The following is a 12,168-nucleotide window of genomic DNA, read 5'->3' as shown; positions in this document are numbered from 1 at the left end:
GTAGAGGTGAGTTTGGGGGAAGGATTTATAGGAGGACAAAGTGATGGCTTTATGAATTCTGACTGGGAGCTTTTTCCCACTAGTGTGTAGTGGCATGGGAGAAAACACAAAGGTGGCTGATCATGGCTGACATCACTGGGAAAATGAGATGAGAAGAAGGAGGAGATTATAGTGTCAATGTGTGAGATGACCAGGGGTTAGACAAAATATTATCTTGACACAGTGACTCACCTGTGGCTTCGCTAGTTTGCTGGAAAGCCAGGCTTTCAAGGAGTTGATCAAACTCATTGCTGAGGTAAGGCTGAGCTATGTTTCTTAAGATTAACCTGAGATCTAATCTGCATTAAATCCATCATAGCACTGGCTCACTAAGGAGGAATAATGTGAATGTTGAGATGAACTGGAGGCATGATCATGAAAGAAATAGTTGGAGTTTCAGGGTGCCTGCCAGAAAAGTTATTTTTAGAACAAGAGTTATGCTTAGTTGAGGCCTCCTGGTTCCAAGCAGGGCCATCGTGCTGTTGGAGCAAAGGGAGACATGCCACCTCAATATATCCTCCGCCAAAAAAGGGCTGCAATGTCACAGTAGAACAGAAATCATTTTAAGGTGTGTCTAAGGGTCCAGTCCTGCACACACTTAAGTCAATTGCAAAACTAGCTTCAATGGGTGTTTTGCCTGGGGAAGACTGTCATACATGACCTAAATAATTGAGCCTCATGATCCAGTGAGATAAGTACTATAACTTCCATTTTACAGATGGGGAAACCAAGATCGAGCAGCTAAGTGACTTGGCCGTGGCCACAGAGAGAGTCAGTATCAGAATCGTGATTCAACCTTCTTGATAGCCAGTCCTGTGCTCAGACCATAGCATCTTCAAATACAAATCCTTCCCTTCTCCCTTAAGGCTTCATTCATGCTTTGTGCTGTGAAATCACCATTGCATGCTATTTGCATCCTAGGAAAGACCTGCAAAGTCTTCATATGGGACTGATATTTTTATTTTAATCCTGCATTTCACATTATTAATCCTTGACTTCCACAGAGTTACAACAGGGATGAATTTGGCCTTAAGAATAGATCAAGATAACCTTTCCTAGGAATCTTTATGTTTGCATTTTTTGAATAACTGAAATGGTTTTCTATGGCCATTCCACATTCTGGCATTCAGTCTGACTATCTCTGTTTTACTATGGGGGTAAGCTTGGAATTAATTTTGGCTACAGTATGTTACTCTCCAGTGAAATGCCTGTAACCTCATTTTCAATGTACATGCCCATACTTTGGGAATCTTATAAGCAAAAGCTAAGCTTTGCTACATACACTAGCCAAATGCCTATCAGTATAACAGTCAGATTTGGGGTAATTGGACCAGTTACGTTTTGTGCAGGAGACACTCAGGAAGCATTTTATGATGCCATTTTTATGGAGTACAAAACAAGAGGGTAGTTTTCAGACATCTATTTCTTCAGACTCCTGTAAAGCATGTCCAAGTAGCTGCTGACAAAAGGAGCCTGATTTAACACTGGTAGCAGGAGCAAGTTGCCAAAAATACTGACATCAAGACAATGTGCTTAGATGGGATTAAAGAAACAATTTCAGAGAAAATGCTCTGAGTGCTGAGGAGATGCTGGGTTCTGTAGCTTTGCAAGTGGACAGCACATTGCAAAAACTGCTCTTGATGTGAAACAAAATTCCCCAGCTAATTGATTCTGCCTGGCTGATCCTGGTATTGCAGCCACATGCATTTTTGAAATGCCATTCTGAAAGACACTCATTTCAGAAATGAACCAAGTGCATGAAACATGATCTGTACTAACAATATGACACACTTTGTGTATTTAGGAGCCAACTTCATTACAGGTGCAATGACAGTTAATTCAGTGGAATGGCTAGGGTTGCCAGGTGTCTGGTTTTTGACCAGAATGCCCGCTTGAAAAGGGATCCTGGTGGCTCTGGTCAATGTCGCTGATCGGGCCATTAAAAGTCCGGTTAGCAGCAAAGTGGAGCTCAGGCAGGCCCCCTGCCTACCCTGTCTCTGCGCAATTCCCGGAAGTGACCAGCATGTCTCATGTAGGTGCAGGGGCCAGGGAGACTTCACATGCTGCCCCCGCCCTGAGAGGCAGGCAGCGCACAGAGCCGCCTGGCCGCACTTCCACCTAGGGGCCACAGGGACATGCCGGCCACTTCTGGGAGCCGCCTAAGGTAAGCACTCCCTGGGGTCCGCGCTCTGAACTCCCTCTCATACCCCAGTTCCCTGATCCATCCCTGAGCCCCTTCCCACAACCAAACTCCCTTCCAGAGCCCGCATCCCACCCTGTACTCTGAACCCAGCCCCAGCCCGGAGCCCCCTCCTGCACCCCAACCCCCTACCCGAGCCTGAAGCCCCCTCCCACACTCTGAACCCCTCGGCCCCATCCCCCAGCCCAGAGCCTTCTCCTGCACCCCACATCTCTCATCCCCCACTCCCCCCCAGAGCTCGCACCCCAAGTCAGAGCCCCCACCTCCTTCCGCATCCAACCCCCTTGCCCTAGCCCAGTGAAAATGAGCAAGGGTGGGTGAGAGCTAGTGAGGGAGGGAGGAGGGATGGAGTGAGCAGGGGCGGAGCCATGGAGATGGGGCGGGACAGGGGAAGGGCCTCAGGGAAGGGCGGGGCAGAGCAAGGGTGTTCAGTTTTCTGCAATCAGAAAGTTGGCAACCCTAGGAATGGCACCAGGGATGAATTTGGCCCTAGATTTTTTCCCCCACTTTAATGACACTCAAGAAATATCTGTCTTTCCAGGAGATTTAAGTGCCTCAGGGGACAAAGTAATCTGGATATTTTCCTCATATTTTAGGATTTTGACTGTCACACATATATTCTTACATAGCTTCCCAGAGGAGAAAATTTCTTAAAAGGAAGTAGCCCAATCCAGGAAACCTGAGGCCACCCAGGAGCATGAAGGTAGACCTGGGTATAAATACCTGTAAACGCTGTGACCTCAGGAGTTCCCATTATTCTAAAGGGATCTTTGGTGGAAGCAGGTTTTAAAAAGGCATGAGCTTTAACAGGTGCCAGAGCTCTGTTTGATGAGGCTTTGTATGATTTCAGGGCAGCCCTCCACAAAAGACACCTATTGCTATTTAACTTCTGGGAATCCTCTAAAGAAAAGCCCCCTCCCCCCGGTGTCCCTGAAGCTTTAAGTGGATCAATAGTGTGAGGAAAACCTTGCAATGTTTGTCCCTCTGTTTTGCTGGCTGGCCACTTCCTTAGTACAAGATGGCCGCGTCAATTGCAGTGGCTCCAAAGACCTTCTACTGGCTGATGGGACTGAGATTCTGATTTTCATAAATGAAGTCTCGTGACATTAAGGGTTACCTTTTCCAAAACATGATGCTGGGTTGTAGGTCACTTCTCATTAATTTAAGGAGTCACACATCTAACATAGCATGCTCTGCTTATCTGAGATTTTATCCCTAAAGACACTCAATAATTGTGCTGTTTAAATAGAGCCCTATGCAGGCCCAGCACCTCCAACCTGCTCAGAGTCAGAGGATTTTCAGCTAAATAAGGCATCGCTTGCAGAAACTGAAAATCACTAGGGGCTATCAGGGAGGAAAATGTTCAGATGAGGGTATTTATTTTTATAGCTGCTGTGGCTAGGTATTTTTAATGGAAAGAAAACAAAAGACATCAATAGCCACTCAGATGAAATCTCCTGGTACTTGATCCACTTCCAGCAGAGTTTAGGAAGCTAATTGGTGAACCCTTTGTTTGTGATCTATTTTTATCTAGTTTGTTGCACTTGGAGCTAAGTGAATAATTTTATAATGGATAGTTTATTCAGTGAAGTTTCTACCCTTTTCCTATGAAGATCTGCAAATAGATTGTGATTTTCTTAGGTTCATTGGTTATTCAAAATTATTCCATAAAATTTTCAAAAAGGTGGTTAACTCTGTGTTTTACTAATCAAAATTTGAGCTGTGTTGCTTAGTTGTGAATTGTCAGACCCTCAGAACAGTTATTCTGGGTCAGATCAATGATCCATCTAGCCCAGTATCCTGTCTCTGACAGTGGCCAGTGTCAGATGTTTCAGAGGGATTGAAGAGAACAGGGAAATTATCGAGTGATCCATCCCTGTCCACCAGTCCCAGCTTTTGGCAGTTGGAGGTTTAGGGACACCCAGAGCATTGGCTTGTGTACCTGCCCATCCTGGCTAGTAGCCACTGATGGACCTGTCCTCCGTGAATTTATCTAATTCTTTTTTGAATCCAGTCAGACGTTTGGTCTTCTCAACTTTCCAAGGCAACGAGTTCCACAATTGCTGTGTGAAGAAGTATGTCCTTTTGTTTGTTTAAACCGGCTGCCTATTAATTTCATTAGGTGACACCTACCTAGTTCTTGTGTTATGTGAAGTGGTCAGTAACATTTCCCTATTCACTTTCTCCACACTGTTCATGATTTTATCGACCTCTATCATATCCCCCCTCTTTTCTAAGATGAGCAGTCCCAATCTTTTTAATCACTCCTCATATATAAGCTGTTTCATAACCCTAATCATTTTAATTGCCTTTTTCAGCACCTTTTCCAATTCTAATATATATTTCTGATATCCCATATATTACATGGTATTGTTTCTATTTCCTGAATAGATTCACTTTCCAGGAGCATTATCAGGCATGCTCATATGAAATGCACTCTTTGCAAACGTTCAAGCTACTAAAACTCAGTTTCAGGAACGTTCATGGAATGGAAATGGAAAAGAAGTTTGAGGAAGGCCAGAGTGCACACATTTATGATTTCAAACAAATTTCTACAGAAAATGTTTTGCAATGGTTTCCCACCTCTAAGTTCACAAACCCCACAGATCATGGATTTTCCCTGGGGATGCCCATCTATCCTCTCTGGTCCCTATGGCTTTGGTGGGGTTTATGTGTATATGGTTTCCTTGGAACCCTTCCTTAAAGGAGATTCTATAGTGCAGAGGTACTCTGCTCTCATTAACCTCTGAATGAATTTCCTGTGAGTTAAGAGATGATTTGTGTTCCTTTTAGCACTGCCATTGGTTGCACTCGGGTAGGTAAAGGCTGAATTTGGCTCACAATTTTTAGTTACATCTGAAAACAGAGAGGTAACACTTATGGGTAAAGGACTCTTCAGAGCCATTTTACAGCAGTGGATAAAGGAGATCATGTTGCATTGGACCTAAAACAAGTAGGCACTTCCATATTGATCTGGCAGGTCACTCTTTGTGATTTTTCTCTAGCATAAATGACCATCTAACCAATGAGAAGAGGTTCAGTGCTTAAGAAACAGGATGTTGTAGAGAGACTGTCTCAAATACAATAGCTTTTTCAATATCAACAAACTTTACACTAGTAAGCTGCTTGTTCCAATAATCAAAACTGTGACCTAAAAGAGTTTGTCAGCAGTGGCAGTTTTATTATTAACTTTATTTTTCATTGGGTGAATATGGAGTTGTACTTTTTCCAAAGGCAGAACTCAATCCACACTGACAAAGGATGGATTATCTGCCTCTCGGCAAGCTACTGAAACTTATCAAAAGTGAATTCTGATGTGAGTTTAGGGAAGCTATTGAAAACATGCCAAAGATTGCACTGTGTCGTAAAGAGGTGCGGGTATTGAAATGCAGTATTATATTAGAACACTGGAATCATTTGGAGAACTGAGTCAGAGACTGTTTGACGAAGGTACAGAAGGGGACATAATTCAGGACTACAGCCAAACACTAGCTTTATGTGGCTGGAAACAGAATTTCCTCTAGGGTTTTGCCCTGCCACATTCAGATAATTGGTCTTTCTTTTTCTGTAATGAAGCTTAAATTCCAGAATGGCTTCCAGGTGTGGTATCTTCTCTAGTGGGAGTGCTACCAGAGACCCAGACCTCATCCCGAGCTGAACAAGAGGACTGCTGGAGATGGCAGCTTGTTAAAGACTAAATCAAGGGGGATTTCTCTTGTGCCTACAATGCAAAAGGCACTATGGAACTGTTGTATACTAGACTCCAGACTCTCTCTCTCTATGTTGTGCATATCTGTGAACCTGGTTCTGTTTACTAGTTACATTTGTAGTCATCATTACTCACATTTCATTTCCGATTGTAAACAAAGAGAATTATAGGCTACAGTTTACCCATTTTTTCCTCTTCAGGTGGCTGCATAAATTTCTCTCTCTCCTTTTTTTTTAAGTGATTGATTATTTCATTGGCAAGTGATGTGTTTGCCCAGGGAGCCTTATTGAGTAGAAGCCTTCCATTGTTACAGAAGACACCTTAGGGCACAAAGATAAACAACTGCAGGTCATTTATCATCAACACCGGGCAGTATGCTCAGAACATATGAAGTGACGTAAAATACTGGGCTGTATAGTCAAGATGTGAAATTGACATAAAGCAGTGATGTTGGAGTCCAGGTGCATAGTTCCCTTCCCCTCCCAGGCAGCTGTGCACAAAGGGCCCAATCCTGCTTCTACTGAAGTCATGGCAAAGTTCAAAGAAAGAAGAATCCGACTTATACTTGTTTTGTCTTGCATCTCACGGGCCATTCAGCAGATATGATCTCTCCGGTGGGGTCTCTAGTCTTCATGAAGTCAGTCACCAGAATGCCACATGCTCCTATTCCTGCATGCAACATTTCTTAAAGATACATGGTCAGATTTGGTGCCACACTCCCAGGAGGCACAGCACAGAACCTTTATGCCCCCTTTATGTCCTCCCACTCTGGGCTGCTGCAGGGGCCAAAACTGCCTGCAGCATCATTTAGGCAAGGTAGGGGGCTGCTCTAAGCTGCACATTTAAAAGGGGGACAAATTCCACTAGAGGCATGGAAAATCCTCCATTTCTCACCTATCCACCCCACCCCTCATCACACACTTCATTTTTAATACTGAATTTCAGCTACTACACTAAACAACAAGCCTATAGAAGATTGTACAGAACAGAATAGGACTAGATCCCAAGTGGGGTAGGGCTTACCTGAATATCAACACATACCACCCTGCTATTTATCAGTCTGGTACTTGGATTATATTTTTAGAAAAATCAGAACTGCTGATCACTTCCCATATTAAATACTTCAAGAGAGTGCAAACATGGCCATGCCAGTTGTTATCCCACATCAATGGAGGCAATGTAAGCAGGAGGTAAAGCATCTGACTAGGCAAGTGTAAGAAAACATTTTCAAAGTATAATGATAGGTTTCAGAGTAGCAGCCGTGTTAGTCTGTATTCGCGAAAAAGAGTCCTTGTGGCACCTTAGAGACTAACAAATTTGTTAGTCTGTAAAGTGCCACAAGTACTCCTTTTCTTATTGTCAAAGTAGACACATAAAGCCAAATTCCCCTCTCCTGAGGTTATTGGCATAACAGAATTTGTCCTGACACTTGAAGCTAGAATCTTTCTTCACTGTACTTTATAAATCTGTGGAACTACAGCTTTGCAATCCTGGTGAGATCATAGACTTTCTAGAAGAAGCCAGAGACCATTATGAGGTCTTGGAAAACAGAATACAGCTAGCACTCAGACCTTAATTATCTTTTTATATATCAGGTGCCCATATTCGACCCAGTACTGCCGAGCAAATGCTTCCCCGTTGGTCTTCACTGCAGATATTCTTCATTCTGTTTTCTCTGTTTCATTGCCTTTTGTGAACCTGAGCTAGATCTTTAAATGCCAAAGCCATTCAATTTCCCATCTGCAAAGGAGGCAAGAAAGTCTGCTGCTTGCCTTTAATTTTCCTGGACAGAGCACGTTGCCCTTTTTGACTTAAAGGATATAAGCAAATCTGCAAGATTTAATTAAAAAAGAAAAGGATGTAGCAGGGCAATGGAAAAAATTACCTTTTAGCCCATGGGCGAGGGCTTTTTAATAACTAAAGATAATAAAATGTGCGTGGGGGCGGGGACTAATAAAGTCTATTGTTCATAGGAACTAAAACTGTTTCTTGTTTTAGTCAAAGTGTAGGTTTTATAAAAGAAAGGGCAATTTATCACATACTTGTTTCATTCAACTCTGTCACTCTCTATGGGCCCAGAAGAGGTATCAGGGCTGACTAGCAGTTTAAAAAAAAATGAATCAAGCAAAGGACGGTCCTGTTTAAAAGGCAATTCTAGCCCTCTGCTAAGTGCATCAGATATGGTGCAATGTATATCATAGAATCATAGAATATCATGGTTGGAAGGGACCTCAGGAGGTCATCTAGTCCAACCCCCTGCTCAAAGCAGGATCAATCCCCAATTTTTGCACCAGATCCCTAAATGGCCCTCTCAAGGATTGAACTAACAACCCTGGGTTTAGCAGGCCAATGCTCAAACCACTGAGCTATGCCAAACCCTCCTTGGGGAACTGAATTCACTGGAGAAACAGTAGGAGAAATTTGGCTATTTCAGAAATAAAGCTGAACTGGGAGGCAAAAATAATCCACAATCCCTAAATCCTCTTACCAAGATGACCAAAATCATTTGTGACACTGACAGTTTTGCTTCCCTTTTCCCGAGGTCCATTCAGTTTGTGCATTAACCAGGCCTTCTCCTTTTTCTGCCCCTTATTTGTGAAGTGTGTAACCAACTCCCTGATAGCCTCTCCTCCCCACTCTCTAGTACCAGGGAGATCTTGGGCATAGGAGAAAATCTGCCGCTTTGTGGCTCTGCGTAACTGTTTCAATATCATCTAATTCTGAGACTTCCACCTGCAGAGAGAACTCAATATTTCTCATTCAATGATGTTTTTGATAACTTTTGTAATTTTTCTGCCAATAATTCTGTATTTTGGAGCAATACCAAATGATTAACATGATCCTGCAAAGTCATCAACCTATCCAGAGCCCTATGTCTGTGTAAAATCCCATTTATTTCAGTGGGACACTTCCAGGACTGCTCAGGATTATCTCTTTACAGGATCAAGGGTTGTTTGTTCTAAGGACCGTTCTCCATTGCAGTTTCTCCAGCACCACTTGTGTCATCTCATGGACAATAGCCTGTACAACTGAATCCATATAATTTATGTTGAGCTCCCCTCAAGCTGTAGGTGGGGTCCTGCTGCTGGTATATTATATTATCTCATTCCATTCTTCCTCTTCCAAATGGAAATCAAAAGCTTTCCCCTCTCTTATCTGTATAAATTATTTTGTTAATTTTATTCAGATTGTGTACATTTTTATATATTCTATCTATAATCCTGTTCCATTGAGAATCCAGGAATGAAATTGTCTAAGTCAATTAATCTTTTATTTATTTATTTATTTATTTCGTGGCAAAACTCCATAACTGAAAAAGTAGAAAGGGTAATTATGAAGTTTTTTCAATTTCTTATGTTATGATCTTTTGTAAAAAATTCTCCATCCTCAAAGCAGGTTCTGTAACAATTTGTGCTGCTTTCCAAATTATTTAAACCCTCAGAAGCAAACAAATTAATTAAGTAATTAGAGTAAATGGAGTTGCCTTATTTGATATTACCAATTAGTCAAGTCCATCTCTCCAATGTTGCCATAATAAAGCCCCTCCCCCCCCCCAATCCTGCAACTGTCAGTATGTGGGTGGACTGCTGCATCTGGACAGAGACCAGTTCCTGTTCATCCACATGCTGTTAATGGCAGGATCAGGGTTTAAGTGTGTATTTCCAGTCTTGGCCTCTAGAGGAGAATAGGAAGACTTAATTTGGACCCGTCTCTTTTTCCATCTGAATCTCACAAAAATTCTGTTTTCCATTATTCCAAGCCTCTCAATAATAGCTAGCCTTTTCTGAGGGTAACTGTACAATATTATTTTTAATTTGAGGGTTAAAGGCCTGCAATAATTGAACCTCAGGCTTTCCTAGCTTTATAAAAAAAAAATTGGATAACTTTATTGAGAGCATATAGAAATGGTGAAAGACATGAGGCAGCCAGTTCATACATATAGGAAATCATCTACCTACCAAAGTTGCATAGATTTATTTCAGGCTCTGGTTTCTCTTGGAATTTTTGCAGTCAAGGAGAGAAGTTAGCCCTGTGAAGTGAATCTAGAGTCTCCTGAGTTCTGTTGCATGTTCTCCTGCTATTTAGCTGTGTAATCACTTCGTGTAAGTCACTTATCTTCTGTGTGCATCAGTTTTCCTGTCTGTAAAATGGGGATAATAAATTATCATTACCTACATCTGAAAGGATGGACAGAGATTTGAGTGGGGGCCTGGGATAGCCCAAGATTAATGTAGCTAGAGGAGCCCAGAATTTTAAGGCTAACACTGCCTGTAGCAATCCTGTTATTCTTGTTTATGAGAATAATTTCTTACCTTCTTTTTACTCTCCAACTATATATTTGTTTTTTACTATGCATTCTTGCAAATTTTATCACTTGATTGATTTTGGCCATAGGACCCCAAACCAGACCTACTTGGGGAGTGAGGGGAAGGAAATCAGATTACAAACGTTGGACAATTGCATGTTAGTGTAGACCTGTGTTTGAGTGATGATGATTCAATGTGTGTGATCTGTGTGAGGCTGAGTTTCCATCCAGTTTGTAGACCCACTAACAAGGATTCCAGAGAGACTACCAGATATGTCAGTATTAGGTTGACCAATAACCCATATGTTACAGTCTGGAAGTCAATAAATACAACAGTTCTTCTGATTCACTGTACATATCAAACTTCATCCATCTTGCATGGAATTACAGGCAAAGCATTGGACATTATACTGTAGGAAACAATCCTACTCTGGAAGAGAGATGACCCAATAGGCCTTTCTGTCTGTAGTTTTTCTGACTGTATGATGTGATTCTATTTTATTGATCCCTATCCTCTGCCATGCCCAAGAAGGAGTGTGCTTTAAATCAACCTTTGCACTTCCCTAATCCTGGGCTGGTTGCGCTCCAACCAGTCCCCCACTGTAAGTTAGAGTAGCCTGAAGGCTGCTGTAAATTGCCTCAGCTACCAATTGCCCCCAAAGGACTGTCATGACAGCAACGCTTGACACAGGGAAACCCAGCCATGCTCTAGCAGGAGGAGGTAGTATAGGAACCACTACGACAGCTCTGAAATTGGGTGATCTTTTTCTGGCTACTCTGGCTTTCGGGCTACCCTGTGTACACCACAAAGCAACTTTAATGCAGGGTGATACTGGAGCATTAGGGTTACCTATTCCTCTGTCCTTCGATTTCCCTTTGTCCTGTCATGTCTGCCACCCTGGGTCCCATTATGTGAGACAAATTATCAGTGACATGTTTTTATTTAGTAAAACTGCAGGAAGTTCCAAGTTCAGTTTATCCACCTGAGTTGAAAAAAGGACTTGGCAAGATTTGGTTTTCAAACACCCGATGTTCATGTTAGAAACGTCCTCAGAGTTATTAGCAATACAGTCAAATGTTGTGCTCTGTGTCACAGTAAGGCAATGTGCAAGTTGCCCCAACACAGCTCTGCCAATACAATTCCATCCTGATCTGCAACAACCCTTATTCCAGTCCTGAGGCTCAACAGTGCATTTTAGTCCTGACCTACAACATCACCTGCTACTGCAGCCAGGACTTCTCCTGTTTCGTCTGCCAACTGTTGATGAACTGTTCCAATTTACTGACACTTTTATGTTTTGGGAAAACATCAACTGAGCCTCAAAACTTAGTTTCCATGTGACCTATGTGGCTCTGCCTCATTTAAACTGTGTCTCCCATAGATTAAAACTGATTCTTTAGGACCATGATACCAGTTATCTCAGCCATTTCTCCCTATCTCATACCCTGGTAGATTGTCTATAAAGCAGTTATAGTGTAACCATATTTCCCAAAGGGAAAACAGGACACTGTGAGGGGCTAGCGTGAGCCCTCCCCCTCCCCCCACATGGGGCTGGCCCGAGCCGCTCACCCATGCCCCCTCCGTACACCAGCTGCTCACTCAAGCCGCCCGCCCCCCCCCCCCAGTGCACAGTGGTGGCTTAGCTCCCTCCCCAATGCAGGGTTGGTGTTGCTGCTTGCCCGAGCCCTGTGTGAGCCCAGCCTCCCCCCCTGCACAGAGCTGGCATCACTGCTCGCCCCCATGCACATTCCTCTGCATCCCACTGATCAAGTTGGCAAGAGCAAACAGGACAAATGCCCACTTTTGCCAAATAAGTTGGGACATCTGGGACAGGGCTTTAAAAAGGGACTGTCCTGGCCAAAACAGGATGTCATATGGTCACCCAAAGCAATTATTTCAGAAGAGTAATGCAG

This window comes from Caretta caretta, chromosome 9, assembly GCF_965140235.1.
Source record: "Caretta caretta isolate rCarCar2 chromosome 9, rCarCar1.hap1, whole genome shotgun sequence".
Lineage (NCBI taxonomy): Eukaryota > Metazoa > Chordata > Testudines > Cheloniidae > Caretta > Caretta caretta.
This window is presented reverse-complemented; position numbering follows the sequence as displayed.